At 43.0% G+C, this 11661-nt stretch overlaps 1 long non-coding RNA gene across 1 annotated transcript; it reads right to left on the bottom strand.

Moving 5' to 3' along the window:
• Positions 1 to 1084: 1084 nt before the first annotated feature.
• On the bottom strand, positions 1085 to 7173 carry LOC141955292 (uncharacterized). The gene is made up of 5 exons (XR_012632475.1): positions 7063 to 7173; positions 5336 to 5431; positions 3770 to 3895; positions 2640 to 2726; positions 1085 to 1819 (listed from the first exon to the last, which is right to left on the bottom strand). It is a non-coding gene; the product is annotated as an uncharacterized LOC141955292 (long non-coding RNA).
• Positions 7174 to 11661: the final 4488 nt, after the last annotated feature.

Raw genomic sequence — 11661 nt, 5'->3', positions numbered from 1 at the left:
CGGGTGCCCAGGGTGGGTTCCTCCCCGGGGGTCCACACCAGAGCCCCCCATCTCCCAACCCAAGGAGGGGAAGATTCGGTTAGCTGGCGTTGAGCTCTCCCCTGGGGACCCCGAATTCAACCAGCGGCCATCGGTGACGGAATTCACCCCACACTTCAGTCTGGGGGCGTTTGGGGGTGAGGGGACCCCTACATTTCAGCTGCCTAAGCTGACACTGAGCCCCCAACCCTGTGGTGAGCGGTAAACACCCCCCCGAGCATGGGGGGGTCTTCAGGGACCCCCTGAAACAGTGACATGCATTTCGTGGATAATGAAGCAAAGGGCATTCACCAGACACACGGCCCTTGAAACGTGCCCAGGTGCCCCAGGGCAGGGCCGTCCTGTCTCCACAGGGCTCCCCGCTCCAGCTGCCCCCTCTGTCCTTGGGGCAGCCTGATCAGCTTCGACCTCCACACCATCCACTAGTCTCCAGCGTGCCCAGAGTACTTAGTAACACATCAGTTACCAGCTCCACTCATGCAGTCGTGATCATGCAGAAAGTACCAGCACCGAGCAGTACTGACACCCCTAGAGCCAAGGCACAAACTGGATCCAGGCTGTGACCCACTGGTGGAACTTTCCCGCTCTGTCACACAGGAGCTGCTCCGCTCAGCACAGCCCATACCTGCAGGGAGGAGTAAAGAGAGAGACAGTCTTCCTCAGCCCTTGCAATTTTCACAATGACACATCTGTACTGAGTACGACCTTTCAGAAAATTCAGCGGTTGAGAATTTTTAAAGCATCTCTCTGCTGAAAAACTGAAATTTATTTCGAGGGAAGCAGATTTTGCTGTCCAAAGATTTGACACTCTTCATGAGATTAACAGATAATGCACTTCCAAAGCACAAATAAGGGTTCTCAATGAAAATTAATGTTTGTTAGGTTTATTATATTAATAGGACATACTATAACATATATTAATGTTTTAAAATTAAGTAAGCATGAAGCAGACCTCTAGCACAAAAATGGCTTCGCTCAAACAACTCGAGTTTAGAAAGTCAAAAAGGTGACTACAGCAGATCCCATTATTGGAGACTTTGCTTTGTAAACACAACGAATAGCGAGAAAATAGCTCGTGTGCTTAAAGAATGTTAGATTTTCCCCAGGAACAGCTATGAAAGTCTTTACTGCAGAAACTGAGGACTAAATCAGAAGTACGTATCACTGCAGGTATATGTGGGCAACATGTAAAATCCTGTTAATTTACCAAATACCGCAACAGATGAAAACACATCCTAGAACCCCATCACCTATAAAACAGAAAGGCAAAGACTTCATACGAGCCTGACCAGCTCTTCAAACACGAGTTCTGACTCTCGCCTCTGATGATGCTGATTACCAGTACATACACAAGACAGACAGACAGCAAACAGCTACTGCACCTGCTCTTTTTTGTTCCACTGGTTCGCTTGACCAGAGCCCACACTCAGTAATTCTTTTCTTCCCCTCCAAGGTTAGATCAAGTTTACAAAAACTTCAACAAGACTCAAACTGCCCAACCCTATCCAAAATATGAAACAGGAGTCTCACTGCTCAGCACAATGTTTACCAATAAACCTTTTGAATCGCACAGATGTCTGTTTTGATACGTAGTTCTGACTAAAAAGTCACTGAAGGATGGGGTTTGTACCTCGGATTTTGTGAAATCAGAGTCTCCAAGGACTCCTCGTTTTCGATTCACAGCAAAAACATTTTTCTCATGCAAAGATCCATGTACTGTATTAGCTCCAAGCAACGTTTGCAGACCTTGCGCCACTCCTTTCATCACTTCTAATGCCTCCTAATGATTTAATTTGTATGTTTATTAAAAGATTGACACAGAAAAAACAAAGCACAGTATCAAGTAAGCTTCTATCCAGAACTAAAACTTTTTTTTTTTTCTTTTAGGTTTGTACACATTCAAAATTCATGCCAATTCTGTTTTATGAAGTATGAATTCATTCCCAGTAAGATTATTATGACTTGCACAGCCAGGCAGGGGAAAAAAATGCAGCCAGTGATTAACATATCACTAACATGAAAAAATATGGAGGGAAAACAAACAGAAAACCCCCACACCACTCCACACGCAACTTGGACTTTCACAAGTAGGTCCAAGCCAGCAAACAGAACTGGAGAAAAGACTTCGAGCTACTGCTTCTTTGAGAAGGGACAACCACCCAAACTGCCTACACTGTGTGGGGAAGAGGGAAAGGGAAAGGAGGGGGATAAAGGGAGGGAGAAGAGGGAAAAAAAAAAAATTTACACACAGAGCGTACTCTAAAACTTCAATACAGAATGCCTGTCCCTGAACATCTCACATGTTCAGCTCCAGTACTTTTAGGATGTACTAGAAATACAGCTGAGGCATTAATTTCAATTAAATAAAAAAAAAAAAAAGGTATCCAAGCAAAATCTCTTTGAGGAAGTTATAAACTACTGCCTGACCAGATGCTGAGAATGCCAGTCAAGCTATCCTGTGCAACTCTGCCAGTCACGGTCAGCCACCAAAGGAAGACACTGGTGGAACAGCATCAGCACCGTAAGATACAGCAGAACAGTAAGAGTTCAGTTCACAGGCATACAAAATAAATGCTGTTAGTCTAAGTTGTTATACTTACTTCTGAAGTTAATGGTGTATCAGCTTGTAAAGCTCCCAGACCTGCTCCTGGGTAGCATGGGACCGCTATATATACCAAAGGATCAGACTTCAACAACAACAAAAAAACAAACCCAAAAAAGGATAAATGTTTCAAAAATCAGGAATACTGGGAAGTTTAACATGCACTAGTGCAATAAATCAATTCATTGTGTTTACTAAGTTTTACTCAGAAAGGAAATATTTTTCTGATTCAATGCTCCACTTGAAATATGTTAAAGCTTTAAGGTCCAGCTGCAAGTGAAACCAGAAATCAAGATCATCAGTCTGAATCTTGCCTTGCAGAAAAGAAGGAACAACACCTGCAACAGTCCAGATTTCTCCTTCTGTTGATTCCGAGCCCTGTGGTACTTGGTGATTCCTTCTATCACTCTGGCTTCCGAGCTTAAACACACAGAGTAGCCCTTAAAGCCAAAACAGAGAGCCAAGCTATTACTCCTGATGCCTGTGACATTACTGACCTTTTTTTGGTTTTGAAGAAATGCATATTGTTAGGTGCCATCGAATGACTTTCTCTTAACACAGAACTCAATTCCAATGTCACAGACTGTTCCCATATTTTCTTACTAACTCTTAGAAAGTCTGTACCAACAGAACAGGGAGCGTGTCTCTAATCTGAGATTTAAATGAAACAAGTCAAAAGCAAGAAGAATATTTACAACTATGCCTCCTGTAATACTGAATCCCCTGGCTTCCCAATTGCTAGCAGATTGGTAGAGAAGCAGAGTAAGGGAAAAGCAGCAGTTCCCGAACTATCTCAGTGAAACCATCAGGAAGACAAATCAGCCTCTCCAAAGAGACAGGAGTAAGGAACAGATAAAACGTCCACCAGGTACCAGAAAGAACAGACAGCAGAGGGGAAGCACTGTTCACTGCAACAGTCCTCAGAAGAAGTTAAAAAAAGAACCTGGAAGCAATTGAGAAGGAAAACAATGCTTCATGCTCTACAGGCCCTGACAAAAAGCTCTGCCATCAGAAAAGGGCTGTTAAATACAGGGACACGACAGGAACAGCAGAGTTCAGTCAGGACCAGCACGTTAATCAGCCAAGGCCTCGCTTGCAGCGCTAACTGAAAGCCAGCACCAACATTACCTTTAAAAGAACCTTCTGGCCCTGAACTGCTGGACACACTAAAGGTCACTGCGGGCTCAGTTCCTGCAAGGGCTCAGCATCCAAGAGGCCTCGCTCCAGGCTGCGTGTCAGAAGTCCGCCGGAGCTCTGAAGCACAAGCACACACAGATGCAGGGTAAGCGCGCGGCATTTAACAGCAGGTAAGATTCAGAGGCTTTGACTACCTCTCCTCTTCCTCAGCCAGCTCCGCAAGGCGCAAAAGCAGCTGGGACATGTGAAAAAGCATCTGTCTGTCACCGAGAGGCTGGCCATGATGAGGCAGCTGATGAAATGCATTCCTCAGCCATCTCCCAGAGAAGGGGAGGAGGAGGAAGAGCCCAGCAGACAACGGTCAGGGTGTATGTCCCCCACATGAACAGAGACGGTGCAGAGCACTGCTGGTGCAGAGCCCTGACAGCGTCCGAAACAATAACTGACAGGGCATTCACACAGTCTCTGCTTACCACAGAGTTTAGAATTCCTAGCTCTGGATAAAGAAGTGGTAACCCAGGCAACCATCTCTGTACCAAATACGTAAGCTTCTCCTAAATGAAGGAAACAAGGCCCACAGGTTCAGGTCACTGCTTTCTGACATATATAAACACACACGGACATGTGCCTTGTATAGCCGGGACATTCAAATGTACATGGACCACGACTGTGCCTCCTTCAACAGCATCACTCAAAGTAACACTGCCATTTCCTTCTTTTGTTTGGTTTTTTAAAAAAAGGAAAAAAAACCCCACCAACACACAGCAAGAGTACAGCAGTACAACACAGGCAGATTTTTGAAATCTCTTGAAGGTGGGAAGTCTTAAGGCCCCAAACAGCTCATGCACTACCGCGGAAAACATTTCATCTTTTCTAGAAGAGACTTTGCTGGGCCTAAGCAAAGGAAAACAACTTCATTATGGGTAAGTGGGGAAAGACAGAAATCAAGTAGTAACACAGAGCAGGCCAGCATCTCACGCATCTCCAGACCTCACACAGCTGTAATGCTGCAAGGTAACTCTTACACACAAATGTTGTCTCTGCAGACATAGATATGTCACCACCACAAATTCTGGTGCCCTTCTACCCGCTCACAAGGCAAGGGTTTCCCATTCTTTACTCGATATAAAGGACTCAGAGAAAGGGTGATCTCCTTCACTTCGGGGTAAAAGCCTGTTTTAACCTAGTCACAGGGAAACGTTCCCCTTCTTGCAAGAAATACAGTCTTTCTTCAGCAAGTGAGCTTACAATTTTACCTGTAGCTCTTCTGGGGTGAGAACTACAGCTCACTTTTTTTTTTTTTTTTTTTTTTTCACCTCACCGTCTTATGTAGTAGGGAAGGGGGGAAAGGTTTAAGAAACCGTGTTCAAACAGAGATAAAAGTGATCAGCCTCCCTGCCTTCTCCCATAGGTTTCACCAAAAAAAGGGCCATAATAACATCCAACAACAGAAAAAATCCCATTTTTTGCTTTACCCAGAGTGCACATTAAAGCAATTGAAATGCAGATGTGCTTCATACAGGTTTGTTTTAGTTGCCTGAGTAGTTTAATACTTACATATTCTTCTTGTTCCTTAGATATTTCCTGAAGAACCCTATTTTGCAGATCAGCAATTTCCTTTCTTTTCATTTCAAACTCACTGTAATCAGCAGGCTGCATTAGGAATAACAAAGTTAGTGTGTAATTCTCATTCTGCTATCATACCAAACAGTAACCTACTATATCAGGATTAAAAAACAGCTTCCACATCACACTTCTGGAGTTGAACATATTCTCAGATGCGTATTTTACTCAGTCTCCTTCCTGGAAACCCAAGAGATTCTCTTAAAACCCAACCTCTGAGGACGTTGTTCTCTTTATTTATGTGACACACCAAAGGTTCTAGCCATTTGCCTGCTTGTTTCCTAAGTCAAAGAGCTTTTTTTTTTTTAATTAGCTGATCACATATGATAACAGCAACATCATTCATCTGCCAGCAATGCCAGGTTCCCTAATCCATTCACTTCTTTCTCCCAGGAGCAGGCCTTTTCCTCATGTCACCTCATTATCCAAGAATCCGTTTCTCAATGGGTTTCATCAGCGTGTCTCACTTCAAATCCCTCCGGGAAGCCTACTGCCCCTTTACATGCTTACAGAGAGACAGATGCAGGTTCTTTTTTTCCTTAAGCATGACCAGAGTAATGAATGTGCAATCAAACAGACAGCACTGAAGCAGGGGTAATATTTACATGCTTTGGACTTTTCTGACGGGCAGTGGAGAACCCTGAAAACTAGAACAGACACTGACTTCTGTCATCAAAGTGGAGGCACACGCATTGTCCACAAAGTAAAAACTTAAAAGTAATCACACAACCAGCACAGTAAAGAGAGATGGACAAAACTGTTCAACCCTCACCACAGGGACTGAGTTAAAGCCCAGTGCCATGACCGGGCACTGAAAAGTGGCTATGAACTGACCTTTTTTTTTCCTTTTTAAGCCATTCAGGCTTCGTCTCAGCCTAAAGCTGAGAACTAAGGCTGAAGCCTAAAACTTCCACAGTGAAAGGCAAAATTCAGGCCAGAAAACACAAACTGTTCTATATAATTACCACTTACATGGAATAGACAAAATTAAACTTTCCAAACCAATTTAAAAAACAACAGACAAAGCCACCAACACTGGAACATTTTCATACTTGCTCAAAGTTGTTCTTTTCAAACAGCTTCTGCCTTAACTGGGACCTTAAGCTCTTCACAGTTTCCTTAACTGATAATAAGTTTTTACTATCGGGTTTTCTATTCAGCCATTCCTCAGCAAGTTTTTTGAGCAAGGAGGAAAATGAAAAAAAAAAAAAAAATCAGAAAGTGTTCAAGCATTCCATTTTAATATGCTTTAGCCCAATGCATTAGAGAAACTGCCTGAAGCCTACCTGAATCCAGCTTTCCAGGGCCCTTCCCCGCAGAAGAATTCAGTTTAATTACATTAACAACCTTCTGGAGAACCAACATTCTGCTTAAAGCTCAATCCCCTTAAATTACATTGTACTGATTTGTAATGAATCCAGAGGTTCCAGCTTCCACTAGTTTTTAGTTTTTAAAAAAGTATCGTTGTATTTAAATGAAATGAAGCATTGGCTCAGGTAACGCACAACTGCAGCTGTTAAGGTTTAACCCCACCAGTCTCTCATCACCAACGTACTCCTAGAATTTCCCTATAAAGAGATTAGAGGACCTCTTTCAAAAATAAACTATGTCAGAAATGGTTACTAGTATAGATTAGTGGCAGAAATAAGGCATAAACTCACCTCAACGCTGGCCAAGTATCTGTTCTGTATGACCGTGATCATATTTTGCTCTTGATGAACTTCATGTACGACTTTATTGTAAGCACTCATTATTCCCTTCTCTGCTTCATCATGCTCCTGCATTTAATTACACAGAGAGAAATGAAAGAATGAGAGTCGTTCTTCATTCATACACGCCAACATGTAAGATGCAAAACCTTTACTGAGAAATTCCATTGTTACCGGAAAAGAAAATTCAGTGACCAGATTTTTCTCTCTCTTCTTAAAGAGATTCTGAAAGGGGCGTTAGCAAGTCTAAGAGTTCATCCAATAGTTTCAAGAGAATAAAACTGATTGGACTTCCATGCAGAAGTCCAATTTCTTACTCCAGGTGCTGTGACAGAAGTTCTTTTAGGATAGCACAGTTGAATAGATATGAAATATTAAAGCATGCAGCCATTCTTCTGAGAGTCACTGGTTCTATCACAGAAAGCAGTCACAAGCAGACTAAACTAATGGTTTGCTCTTAGTATGATGCTACATCAAAGGACAAGTTCAACTTTTGCTGACGTGGCTATTCTCTGGCCCAGCAGGGACTCTCACTGCAGAGACAATGGAATATCTCAGAGTTAGCAAAAGAAAACGGAAGAAATCCTGATCAGAAAAGGTAAATAACTGGGAAAAAGACTAACAGAAGCATAGCAAATTATTATCGGTAAGACAAGAACACTTGTCCCATGCAAAATGAAAGCAGTTAAAAAACCATTCACCTCATCGGACTGGAAAAAATAAATGTATCCATACACATTCTCGCGGAGAAGCGATCCCATTATTTTAAACAGAAACTCACTTTTCATCACGTGTGTTTTCAACACCAACACCAAAACTCAGTACAGTTCAAAGAAAACTTCTCTGCACATAGCAAGGGAAGAATGAGTTTCCCCGGTTTCCTAGCTAAGCCATACATACAGGTTAGTTAAGTCATACATACAGGTAAGTTCCTGTAACCCAAAGCTGTTTGCTGCCTGCTGCCTGGAAAACACGTTCTCTTCTCTCTGGGGAGCAGCCTGAGTGAGTGTCTGTCACACTGCCACAAAAAAAGATGCTGCCTTGTAGCAAATAAACTCATCTGATACATTAAGAAAAGCTTTAAACTGCAATCAAAGATGTATCAAATATATAGAAGTCATGACACAGCAGGCATGACTGGTACTTGCATTTAATTCGGTATTCAGTTCTTCACAAATAGCCAGCTCAACCTTTCTGAGAATTTCATCCGCACTGCCAACCCGTTCCTCTGAATGTGAAGATGCTTCTGACATCAGGTCAAAACACTTCAAAGAAATTAAAAAAAAAAACACAACAAAACACAACAAACAAAACCAAACAACCCAGCCTTGCAGTTGAAAGGAAGAAGTTAGCAAGCAGACATCGAAACCAGGCAAGAAATACAAAGAGTTAGCACTGCTGAAACCTAGCCAGGATCTGTGTCAGGTCTCACTTTTACCTGCCTCTCACTTGCGTGATATAACGACTTCTAGAACTAACAGAGTTAGGCCGCCAGGCAAGAAGAAAGTCAATTCTTGCCCTGATCGGGTTTTATTCTCCTAGTCTCATTTTGATTTTTACCAGAAATGAAACAGCAGAAGAGTCCCAGTCCTTCTCCTATTGAGTTTCATGTCAAAAATCAACACGCGTGCTGTCCATACAGTGATACGCAAGATGGCAGCTGCACCAGCGAGTGGGCTTTCCATCCCCGTACAGCACTACCTGAGATAAAGACACATCCTGGGATCTATTTCACAGCTTACCAAGCGTGAAATAAGGTTAAAGACTTCACCAGGAAACCCTGTGCGTTTTCACAGAAGTCAGAAATAACTTTAGCTTCCAGATACAAGATACAGAAGGTGCCACAGAAAAACCAGTAAGGTGATGTTAGAATTACCCTGAATGTTGTTTCCAGCCAAGTTTTGTTACTCGTTCTGCAGAAGAGATGTTATTACACTGGCAACCAGAACTGAAATGAAAATACGGTCCTGTATTTAACAGGCAAGACACACAGTCGTACCAGAAACCTGCAAACTCCACCTTGTTCATTTACCTATCAAGCACGTGTAGTCCACTAAAAATTGTGAAAATATTAACCTTAGATAACCTTAACAAAACAGATCTTTGATGGCAATTTTTTCTTCTTCCAAGGGCTACAGTTAAGAGGCAAGATAGAAGACTTTCTGTAATGGACAGATATGTAATCCGATGTTTCCATGCCAAGCAGCCGGTCTAGAAATCCGCATTTTCAGTAGGAACTACCAGCCTTCTGTACCAGTCACCTAATGCTGACGAACAACTCTTTCAGGTCGTCTGCATCAGTGCTAACATGTCACACAAAGGCTGCTATCTTCACCACTCAGAAGTTCTGAAATCAAGTTACACTGAAGTTTGGAAATTAAATTACACTACTTAACAACATTAACTACCACTCGCCCGTGAATCTCTTGATAAAGAGATACAAACAGCACTTTGCAAGTATATCATGGTTGGCCCGTCTTTTCATCAGCATTTTTCAAAATTTTAGGTCCCTTGAATTTGTGTCCCACGTAGACATTCACCGTTTCTAAATGCATTCACACACAGCAAGTTCCAAAAAGAGGAGTTGCGTTATCTCCTGTCACCCTACCTCTAGAACTGATGTACGATTAAAGACTTTCAAAAATGGTTCCTGCCTTTGCCTTGCTGATCCCTTCCTGTACCACACGTCTGTGCCCACACCCACCTTCGGAACGGCCACCATGAATCTGGAAATCAGGAAAAAGAGACCAAAAATTGCATTTTGAAAACATAAGCACACCTCAAAATGGTATTTGTAATACATTACAAGCCTTATTTTCACACTCTCCTATAACTATCCCAACAGCAGTATCAAAACTAATGCCTTTGATATCTCCTAACAATATATGCTAATGCCTCAGAAACATAATCCTCTACTCCAAAAACAATAGCTCAAAGAAAATTTTGCAAGTAGAAAACCGCCAACACCGTACACAGCTTTTGCCATGGCTTTTCTGATAACGTGTTGCCACAACATTTCATTGACACTGACGGCTGATTCAGCCTGGCAGAGGAACAAGCCGGGCACACCACAAGCAGGCTGGGCTTGCTGTCGGTGCGTGTTCTGCTGATTAAGGATACCAATTAAACTCAGACACCAGAGTGAAAAGAGCAGGCATATTTTAAATAGTGATAACAGTGTAATACAGAAAACATGCAGTAAGAAAAGGCAGAATAGTGCACTTAAAGCAGCAAACAGGAAAAAACAGGGTAATGCCTTAAATCATTACTACACGAGAGAGAGAATGGAGATTAAGAAGGATCCATCCCCACGTGCACACGTTACCATCACCCAGACCCGCAGTGGCGGGGCAGCCCCGGTCACAGCGAGGGTTGGCAGAGCCTGTCCCGGCAAGGGGGAAATCCTACGCGGTGCCTCCGCCCGTAGGTGAGGCTGCCAAAGTCGCTGCGAGCGGGTCCAGCCTTATAGACCAGAGATCGACAGGCCAGAACAGCTGGCACCTCTGTTTTGAGCGGAAAATTTCTGGTTTCATCCTCCTGTTGGATTCCACCCAAAGCCTGGCCAGGGCTCAGGGGGGAAACCAAGGGAGTTTCTAACAAGGCCGGATACTTGGGTTCTCAGCCTTGAACAAGGCTGAACAAGGGCAGTTGGGTACATTCTCTCCTCACTCCTGATTCTATTTTGTCTAAGCTGCATCTTTCACTAGCGAGTTTACGTACTCTGTTAATGATTACACACTAAACAGCTTCGGCTTGGGGCCTGTTGTTCAGGCTTCAGGACTTCAAAGCTTTAGCACTTTTTCCATCAGCATAAGTGCGCTGTTATAACTTAGTACAATACCTACTAGCACAGTGGCTTTCAGTTATAAAATATACAGGATTCGTCTATAGGTCAGCTCTGGCTTGGGCCAGTTGTCCAAGCCTTAGCACTTCAGCAAGTTATAGTATTAGTTATAGTATTTTTTAATCTTGCTGAGAATCCTGCTTGCCCAGAGTGTTCTGTGGAATTTTACCAAGGACTGCTGTGTTCATCAAAACAAAGCAGTTCACTGTGAAAATCTACCAAGAACTATAATGTTCAGCAAAATATGTTTTTGCCCTTGGGGAACAGGTGTGCTCTAACTAGTTGGAGTCTTGGTAGTGAATAAAGATAGCCATGTATGGATGGTAGAAGTTCTATTGGTTCTCTTAGATAAGATAGAATGAGTAAACTGGCTGAAAAACACTTTTGTTATTCAAGGAATTGGCCATGAGAATCTGTGCATGCTCTGGGGAAAAAACAGATTGAGAAAGACTACGAGCCTTCCTCCCAAAGATCCCCGGAGATGCCCCCCAGGAGGCAATGCACAAGTGCAAAGAGAACATCAACTGCTGACACCAGCCTCTAGAACTAACTTCCCAGACATCTGCTGGAAATACAACATGGCAGAACAAGACCAGTCCCGGAGATTCCTGGAATGTGTGGGAGACAACTTCCTGACGCAGCTGGTGAGTAAACCGACCAGAGAAGGTGCCCTACTGGATCTCCTCTGTGAACAGAGAAGGGCTGGT

The sequence above is a fragment of the Athene noctua genome, unplaced genomic scaffold, assembly GCF_965140245.1.
Source record: "Athene noctua unplaced genomic scaffold, bAthNoc1.hap1.1 HAP1_HAP1_scaffold_153, whole genome shotgun sequence".
Taxonomy (NCBI): Eukaryota; Metazoa; Chordata; class Aves; order Strigiformes; family Strigidae; genus Athene; species Athene noctua.
This window is presented reverse-complemented; position numbering and strand designations above follow the sequence as displayed.